The sequence below is a fragment of the Molossus molossus genome, unplaced genomic scaffold (assembly GCF_014108415.1).
Source record: "Molossus molossus isolate mMolMol1 unplaced genomic scaffold, mMolMol1.p scaffold_m16_p_14, whole genome shotgun sequence".
Lineage (NCBI taxonomy): Eukaryota > Metazoa > Chordata > Mammalia > Chiroptera > Molossidae > Molossus > Molossus molossus.
The window spans coordinates 6713983-6723935 of record NW_023425349.1 but is presented as its reverse complement, the minus strand read 5'-3'; the positions used below and the strand labels follow the sequence as shown (position 1 = coordinate 6723935).

General features: G+C 54.4%; 1 non-coding gene across 1 annotated transcript; it reads left to right on the top strand.

Annotated features, from left to right (window-relative positions):
- Positions 1-8916: 8916 nt before the first annotated feature.
- Positions 8917-9125, top strand: LOC118630394. Its single transcript, XR_004959621.1, has one exon. It is a non-coding gene; the product is annotated as a small nucleolar RNA U3 (small nucleolar RNA).
- Positions 9126-9953: the final 828 nt, after the last annotated feature.

The following is a 9953-nucleotide window of genomic DNA, read 5'->3' as shown; positions in this document are numbered from 1 at the left end:
CCCCAACTCCCCTCTCCCCACCCCCAGCCTGGGCTTCCCGGGCTCGGCAGGAATCCGGAAAGCAGGGGCCAAGGCCAGGTGCATTTCCGAGCCCGAGGTCCGGACTGCTGGACTTGTGGGTTCCCCGCCCCCGCTGTCCCCGGGCACGCACCGGCTTGGGTGCTCTCCGCTTCCCTGTGGCTGAGTCTCGGCCGGGGCGCCAGTGGTGGTGGTGGCGGCGGTCAGGGCGGCAGGGAGCGTTGGAATGCACCGCCGGGTCACCTGCCATGCCTGGTGAGCCAGGCTGGGAGCCGGCGGGCTGGCGAGGTGCAGGGCTGAACCCGAGTGGGCGCCTCTGGCGGCTCAGGGCCGGGGCGGGCTTTTAGTGGGCCGCTCCAACAATACGGGCCTGGCGCGGAGAAAGGGGCTCGGCTGCAATTGGTACTGGATTTGAATAACGCCACGGGGCCATCAATGGTCATTGTGTCGGCGGGTAATGAATCTCCGCTGTCTCTCGGGCTGGCCAGGCAGCTGCAACCTGCGCTCAGGCAGCTCTTAAAGACATAGCGTGCCCCTCCCCAGGAGCGACCCCCCCCCCACTGGCCCGACCCCTCGCCCTCCCACCCCCACCCTGTGTCCTAGACTCTCAGTGCCCCGCCTGCTCCCTCCGCTGAACCCTTTGCCCACCGCCCCCTCCCTCTTCCTGGGCTAGGCACCCGCATCTCGGCCCTGCACTCCCATGGACCTGACTCAGGCTCCTGGCCTTGACTGAGCTTCCCTAGCGTGCCCAAGGGACTCCAGAGTCTTTCAGGGCCCAGCCCTGGTCTCCTATCTGCATCTAAACTGAGGCCTCTGGAGCCCTCCTTCCTTAAGCTCCTGCCCCAGGGGCTTCTAACTGGAGGGTGAGGGGGAGCAGTCTGGAGGTCAGAGGGTTACCCCCTTAAAAGGCTGCTGAAGCATAAAGGAGGGGATGTAGTCCCTACCCCCAGGCTGAAGGTGCCATCTCCAGTGACCACACCCCCACTAGGAATCTGCAGACTGCAGGGACCAAGGACAAGGGCTTGTTTCCCAAGACACCTCCTGCAGGCTCCTAGATACCTCAGCTCTAGCAGGGGGGAAGAGGCGCATGGATTAAAATGCTGTCTTGTCTTTTCCACTGGACAACCCACCGGACCAGGAGGGCAGAGGCTCTGTCTAGCTCTGGGTCACTTCCCACTCCCATCTCTGCCAGAAGGTTCTCAGTCTGGGGGGGTGGGGATGATACATACCCGGTTTCTCTTCCACCCAGCTCAGCCTAGCTTTCCCAGTAAATCTCACACCCTGGAGGAGTGTGTGTGGCCATTCTTTCTATACCTCCTGTTTCCATCCACGCCAGGGTTCCGTAGGCCCCCAAAGCACCCCTGCCCTACAATCTCTTCTTTCCTTAAACAGTCTGTGGGCCACTACACCACATGCCCCGCAGAATTGTATCAGTGAGTCTATTCTTATTCAGACAGGAAGTGGGTCCTACTGATCTTTGTGCCTCCAGGGCCTAGTATGGTGCCCTTGCTTCAGTCAACCCTTGTCTGTCCATTGACTTAAAAATGAACCACATAAACCTGGGAGTTTATTATAAAAGTTGAAGAAATATGGCCTCTGGGAAGTACTACTTGAAGTGAGGGTTTTATAGAGAGGGAGCCCTGCTAACCAGGTCCTCACTCTTGGGAACTATTCATCAGTTGATAACAACGACAATACCCACAAGTGCTTTATGTGCCAAGCGCTGTGCGCTCTAAAGGTAGTGGTAGCTTGTTGACTCCTCACAACTCTGGGAAGCCGGTACTGTTGTCAGTCCAATTTTGCAGATGAAGAAACTGAGATTGGTGGTAGCTAAGTCCCTAGTCTGCAGCTGGCAGGTGCTGGAGCCAGCACTGGAACCTGGGGCCATGGGACCCGCTGCACACTAGTTTCCCAGCCTTTGCTCCACAGATACGGAGGGGACTGGTGTAAATGCATACCCACAACTCCAGAGCCCCAGCCAGTGTCTCCTTACAAATTAGAATCTCACCCTGGCCTGGCGGGAACACAACCTTGACAGAGTGGCCAGGATGGTCTCTGCATGACTGGAGAGTGCTCAGTCCAGTCTGGTCAGTTGCGTCCCAGGGGAAGGGCTCCTCGGCGTCTGGGAAATGTTTGGGCTCTTCAGAGCCCATCAGTCCTGGGCAGAGGAGTGCTAATTCACCTCACTCACCGTCCGGGAAACCGAGGAGACAAGAAGGGTCCTACTGCACGTCATTAAACAGATGTGTATCAAATGCCTACTGTGTGCTGGTGAAGGACTCAGCAGTGAGCAGATGTCCAAAGGAGATGCACAGAGGAGGCAGGTCACGTGGGGGAAGCCGCGCTGGGCAGTGGGGAGTTAGGTAAAGGTGGGCGGGGCGCTGACGCTGGCATTGTCCCCTGTAGAGCGAACCTGGTGCTCCAAAGCTAACAAGCAAAAAGGCCCTTGGTGAGTTCTGGGAAGGAAAAATCTGCCGGGGTTGGGGCACAGAGGAAGAGGACATTTAAGATAAAGCTGGGGTGACCCTGCCCGACCCTGTAGCACACTGGGAGGCTTTGTGATTTTATCCTAACCACAGTGGGGATCCTAAAAGGGCTGCCAAGTTCAGATTTACATTTTTAAAGGTTTGCTAGGGCTGATGTGTAGAGAATGGGGGAGCGGGAAATGGGGGAGGGGCACTGGGGCAAGCTAGACCATAGGAGACTGATCAGCTACTGCTGGTTTGCAGGTGAGAGCCAGGTGGCCTGGGTTTAGGTGATGGCAGAGTATAGGGTTCAAAACTATGTTCTTTACAGCTCTGGTGGCCTTAGGCAGGTCACTTGGCAATGAGTGACATTTCGTGAGCACCTGAGGTATACTATGTGTATGCTGGAGGCTGAAAGGAGGGAGAAGGGAAAGAGGAACAGTCTGCTGTTGCCTCTCTAGAAGTATCCATCCAGTGAACAGGCAGACACACAGATACCCACCCAGCCAGCGCCAATGAAAGCAGCAGAGCCACAGGAAAACACTGTAACAAGTACTAGCATAGTTCTCTGGGATTACAGAAGATCAGTGATTCGTTCCAACAGGGAGGCTGTGGGGAAACTTCTGGAAGACGCAGCATTGCCTTGGGCTTCCAGGGCAAGTAAATTCCAATAGACTAAACCTTAGTTACTGCCTCTGTGAAATGGGGCTATTATGCTGGTCCTGCCTCCTTAGAGATGGTTGTGGTACTGGGAAGATCCAAACGTACCTTGCATTTGCTTGCAGTAAAGTTGTATCATCACCTACACACACACACACACAAGGCACGTTCAGGCTCATGCATGCACTTAATGTTTCTAGCCTCTGCTCTGTCCATTATCCCTTATTAACACCAAGTCTCGGGAAATAGGTAGCAAAGTTGTCTACACTGCCAGTTAATCATGTTCTTCCTCCCAGAAATGCCTTTTTTTTTCACTGTTGACAGTATTACAGATGCCTCTCATTTTTTCCCTTGTGCCCCCCTCTACCCAGCCCCCTAGAACTGGCATTTGACCAAACACTGTGCCAGCGCAAAGGACATGCTCAGTGAGCATCTGTTGAATGAATGCCTTATTGGAGTAATAACTAAATGAATGGGTGGATGGACAGACAGATGGATGAAAACAAACAGATGTAGAGAAACTTGAGCGAAAGATGAATGAATAAAGAATTGACTGGGTACATGAATGCAGCCAGTCAGCTGAGGTTCTAGGTGTGGAACTAGAGGCATTGCTGTGGGTGGGGCTCACTGAAGGGGGAAAGGGAGCTTTCTTCATGCTGTGGCTTCAATTCTTTGCTTCAGAGGCAGGCCCAAGGCCCAGAGCATGGCAGACAGGTGCCCAGGGAGCAGCTGTGGCAACAGGTCGGTCAGATTGCACCTCTGTGCCAAATATTTCCAACCCTGGGGTCCTGTCCCCAAATGTTTCCATCAATCCAGGTTTCACAGAAGCCTAGCCTCGCAACTTGTGATAGAAGAAAGAACTCCGCCACTACTCAGTGTGTCCCCCAGGGGCTGCTCAGGGCTCCAATTGCCCCACTTGTACTAGGAGAGTTCTCTAAGAGTAGCCAGTGCTCTGACATGGTGACCAGCTGAGTGGCCTGCCCTCAGAAATGAATTGACAGTCTAACACATCCCCAGTCTCAGAAGATGACAAAGCCAGGCCACTGTCTTCACTCAGAGGGGATCCTAAGAACCCTCTGCCCTGCATAACATGCTTCGGTTTATAAAAGATGTTCCTCTCCATGAGGTAGGTGAGGGCAGGGAAGGGCAGCCTTTCAAACTGAAGCAGGAACCTCCACCAACCTGGGCAGCTTTGTCCCATGATGCTGTGCTGTTATCTGCATTGCACATTTCACTGTCTGAAAACCTCCAGTTGACTGGCTGTCTTACTGGTCTCTCCACCAGAGTGTCAGCCCTGTGTGGGCAGGGATCACATCCTGTTCATAGCACCTAGAACAATGCCTGATCCTTAGAAGGTGCTAGCTTTTAATAAATGCCCGGGTGAAGAGATAAATAGAAAGGCGGATACACGGATCATTGTAATCCAGTTAACAATGCCTTATATCGGGATCTGGGCTAGCACTTGGGTGGATCACTGTAGCTTTGTGAGAAATGCCATTACACTTCCGATTTTGCAGACCAGGGACCTGAGGCTCAGAGAAAGGAACAGAGCCAGTGAGTGACAGAGCCAGGTTTTAGACAGTGAAGCTCATGTCCTTAACCATGCCACCTGCTGACACCTCTCTCTGTTACCCCAGCACCCAGTGAGGTCAAAGCCATTGGAAGTTAAGAGTTGGGACTCAGACATATTGTCTTATTTTGTTTTGTTTTGTCTTGTTTTAATTTTTTTTTCTTTATTGATTTTTAGAGAGGGAGGGAGGGAAGGGGGGAGAGAGAGACATCGATGAGAGAGAACATTGACCAGCCACCTCCTACATGCCCCACACTGGGGATCAGGCCCACAACCTGGGCATGTGCCCTGACCGGGAATGGAACCGCGACCTCTTGATGCATGGTTGACGCCCAACCACTGAGCCACACCAGCCGGGCTGTCTGTTTCTGTTAATAGAAATATCCAGAATAGGAAAATCTATAGAGACAGAAAATAGATCAGTGGTTGCCTAGGGCTGGAGGGAGGGGAAGTCGGGGGACATGGGTGAAGGCTAATGAGTACAGAGTTTCTTTGGGGGGGCGATGAAAATGTTCTAAAACTGATTGTGGCAATGGTTGTACAGTGTGAATGCACCATGGTTGTATTAAATTGTCCATTTTAAATGGGAAAATTGCATGGTATGTGAACTACATCTCAGTAAAACTGATATTAAAGAGTTTGGAGCCCTAGCCAGTTTGGCACAGCGGTTAGAGCATCGGCCTGTGGACCAAAGGGTCGTGGGTTTAATTCCGGTCAAGCGCACGTACCTTGGTTGCAGTTTGTCCCCGGCCCTGGTTGGGGTCGTGTGGAAGGCAGCTGGTCGATGTGTCTCTCTTACATCGATGTTTCTCTCTCTCCCTCCCTCCCACTGTGTCTAAAGATCAGTGGAAGAGTGTCCTTGAGTGAAGATTACAAAAAAAAAAAAAACCACGAACATGTTTGGGCTCAAGAATCTCACCTCTGCCCCTTATCTGCTAGGCACATCACTTCATGCCTCCCAGGCTCAGCATTCTAACCAATAAAAGGGAAAAATAAATGTTTCGTGGGGTTCATGTGAGCATTAAATGAGATAATACATGCCATTATCCCTGTCTTAGGCCCAGAGGAGGGAAGTGACTTGGCCCAGAATGCTCAGCTGGTGGGTGACAGGTGGACTACTGGGGCCGGGATTTCTTTGGCACTGCCTCTTTCAGCATCATGCAGACTGGTCAGTGTCTGTGCGCCCACCCACCCCATCACCACCACTCGGTTCCCCCTTCTACCTTCTCCTTCTCCTGGGCTCCGAGCCCTGTCTTCACACTGCTCGTGCCCGGGCACACTGAGGTATCAAGGTTCCCCCAGAGCACAGGATGCCCTCTCCCCCACCCCCCACCCTGCTCCCTCCTGGGGCCATGATGCTGTCTTGCTTTTGCTTGTAATAAAGAAAATATTTCAGCTACCCTTCCACAGTTGCTTGGCAACCCCAAAGGGGATGGGGGGAGCAAAAGGGAGGAGGGAAGGGGGAGGACTCTGGAGCCAATCTGGAGACAAAGAGTAGGATTTGGGTGACATGGAGCCTGTTCTTAGTGCTAACCTGGCCTGGCTGGGGTGGTGGGGGAGCGGGGGGCTTCCTCCACCCCAGTGTCTCACACCAATAAATATGGATTAGGGAAATGGGCAGAGTTTTTCCCACGGGCCTGAAAGGCCACATCTGACCTTTCTACCCCCTTTATGTACCAACGTGACAGTCAGAGAGAGCAAAGAGCAGGACCCCCTCGGGTGCCTCCCCCATGGCCTTCTGACTTGGGGGAACTTTTCACCCTCCTCCTCCCCCGGCCCCAGATCAGGTCACAGCCCTGCCAGGACCCTATCCCAGGGATGAGGAGGAGGCCGGTTTTCAGGTGGGAGTTGTCCTCCAGCCTCAGGGTCCACTCAGGCCCTGCCTGCTTTGATGGCACAGAGCCAGGCTGGAGCCCTGGGTCACCCTGGAAAGCGTTCCCTGCCTCCTGTGCCAGCCTCTGCCCTGTGGCTCCCCATGTGTGCCCCATCTGCCCAGCCCACCTCTGCCTGGGCCTCCTCCATTAGGAGCCCTGGTCTCCGCCAGTCCCTGTACATCCCACAGTTTTCCCCACCTCGCTTCACACTCCTCTTCCCACCACCCTCTTCATTTGCTTTCCCTCTGGCCCTCTCCTCTGGGGTGGGCCCCTCTTCCCTAGTCCTGCTACTCCTGTGTACTCCCCCCAAAAAACCCTAGGAAGCCCTTGAAGCTAACAGGAGGGGCTGTGAAGGAAGGAGGGTGGGGGTGGTGATCTCTCTCCCTGGTGCCCTGGCTCACTGGCTGGGGGTGGAGAAGGCAGCTCTGAATGGAGTCAGTGTAGAGACAGGAAAAGCAAACACCGCAGCCTGGGCCACGCTGGCCTGTTGGGGCAGGGGGGGCTAGGGGGGACAGGATGGGGCAGGGGCCCCGGGCTCATCTCAGCCTCCCACGATCACTCTTCTCCTGGCCCCAGAGGGCCCATGGCTTCCTGGACCTTTGCCCCACGGTGTTCAGAAAAGGAGTGGGTTTACGGCCTGGGGACAAATTCTGTAAGAGACACCTTCACTGGTTCCCTGCCCCACTGCCCCACCCTAAGCTTTCTTGCCCAGCAGATGCCAGAAAAGTCTGTGCCCAGGAAGGGCTGTCTGGCACCTGAGGGCCTGCCTGCCCAGCCCTTCTCAGAAGCAGAACCTAGGTGGGGAAGTCACCCTGTGCCGGAGCCGGGCCCTGCAATGCCATCCACTTCCCTGGAGCAAGGGGGACCCCAAGGTGCTCTGCCCAGGTGAGTGCTACTCTGGCCCCACAGGTAGGCAATGAGGGCGGGTGAGGCTGTCCTTATTGGGCTCCCTGGGACCCCCACACTCTGCGAGTTCCTGAGAATCTGCAACATTTTCCACTGGACTGTCTTGCCCTCTGTCTGAGGTGCATGTGACACTGGCAGTTTGATGAAGAACCAAAAGGATGGTTCGAGAAACGAGGTAAAGTCAGAATGAAGGGAGACACGAGGGGGGCATCTGCAGAGCAGGACTCCTGGACTCAAGCCAATTTCTGGACTAGACATGGGGAACCCCAGATTCCATCATAGTCTCCTTGAGCACTTTGGTTCTGAAAGATGTCTGGACTGAGCTCAAGAGGGTTAGCAACTCATCCTAGGTGACAGCCAGCTGGCAGAGCTAGGACTTGAACCCACCAGGCCCTGAAGATACCGACGGCAGTACTGTTTGTGCCTGGCCACCTCTCCTCCCCCCTCCACACACAGGTTGGTCCCTGTGGATTTAAGGGATGGGGAAGACTCTGGACAGCACCTCCCAGGGCCTCCTCTTTCTGTTCTTTCTCCATTCACCATGTCCAGGGCCGAGCAATCCTGCTCAGGCACCAGGGAAGCCACAGTCTCCTTTAACTGTCTCTGGGAAGCCGTGGTTGGTCCTTGCCTTATAGATCCAAACAGGCCCCGCTTTGTTCTCAGTGTCTAACCATAGTCCCTCATGCTGTAATCAAAATCCAACCACTTCCTGAAAAGTAAGGTCAATGGCTAGCTATGCCACAGCGTCCCCGAAGTGCCCACCTTGAGGTGTCCTGGCTGGGAGGGCCTTGCCGAATAAAAACCAAGTCAGATGCTGTTCAGGCCTTCCATGTACTTCACCGAATGGGCACCACACTCCTGTAAGTGGGTTCAATTGTACAGATTGGAAAACTGAGGCACAGAATGTTGAGATAACTGGCCCATGGACAAACTACCAAGAAAAATCCAGTTGGCTTTCCCATAGCCTAGCTCCAGAGCCCTGGGTCCTTAAATGTTCTCTATCCTGCCTTTAAGAGGTCTCCACTAGAGGTTCTTGTGTCCAATCCCCTGCATCTGGGTGTCTGCCCAGGCCAACCTCTGCTCATGGACAAGAACCAATCTAGTTTCTAAAGGCACCTGCTCCAAGGGTGGAATTCCCCCTGGGGGTGATCAGACATTTATTTATTCATAGCTTTCTGGCTGGGAGAAGAGGCCCTCCCACCCAGAACTCACCAGGGTCCAGCTGCCTCCTTACCTCTCCTTCCCTGCAGTATAATCAGAAGTGAGCCAGCCTTGCCCATGTCTCGGCTCCACAACCTTCAAGCTGTGTGGGCCTGGACAAGTGACTCAGCTCGTCTGAGCCTCAGTTATCAACTGTAAACTGGGGTTAATGATACACCATCTTTGTGAGGTTGATGAGGATTGAATGTTAAAGGGGGGTGAGAAGACTACTTTCAGGAATCATCTCTACATAGTTACGAGAGAAGTTTCTCTGAACACAGCGCTCTGGACACCTCGAGGAGGAGGTTCAGCGTTCTCTCCTGAGTGTGAAGCTGGCTCTTGGCGTTGCTTCTGCAGCCGTCATTTGCCACTGATAATCAATCCTTCTTTTTCTTTGGGAGAGTAAGAGGGAGAAGATGCCATCTGAGTGCCCACCATCCTAGTTAAAAAAGGATGAAGGCCAGAAAAGGGTTAGTGATCACAGTGCCTGGTGCCTGTGATGTGCTCAGAAGGAAGCAGTAAATACTTATCACCATCATCATCATCATCACTGACACACTTCTGCCTGCAAGGTCAGCGCCTCCACCTTTGGCCTTAGAGTTTAGCCTCCTTATTACAGATAGTGAAGCGGAGGCCCAGAGTGGGGAACTCTGTTGGGGTCACACAGCTAATTGGCGGCGGAGCAGAAGGCAGTTCTCAGCCCCTCCCCCAATTCCCACTTAGATCCCCATCTCTCCTGCTTCGCTCCGTCCCCACCTGCAGTGCTCTGGTGTGCCCAGGTTCAGGCTCAGCACCCAGTCCAGCCCAGGCAGAGCCCAGGGGAGTGCGCAGAGCTCGGAGCAGTAGGCCGAGTCCCCCGTTCTCAGCCCTGGCTCTTTGTCTGTCGCTTTGTGATGGTAAGTGCTGCTCCTAAATCAGTTCTGTGACACTGTTATTGTTGCCCAGGGCGCAAAGAGTCTAAACTTTTCCCCTGAGGTCAAGAATGTGGCCAGTCCCCAAGCTGCCCTGGAGCAGGGGCCTGGGTGGCTGGGGGTGGGGCCGAGGCCTCACCCCGAGCTGGGTCGAGATGTGGCAGGGAGGGGGTCAGTGGGAACAAAACACTTTGAAATGCCTCCTCTCCATCACTGCCAACATTGTCCGCTGCCCACGGGGGGCCTGGCACCGCCTCGCTGGGGCTCCGGCCCCCAGCCCTGGCCAGGCCCGGCCCAGCATCTGAAAATGGACAGAAGGTTATTGTCCCTCCTTGCAGCCCTTTGTCTG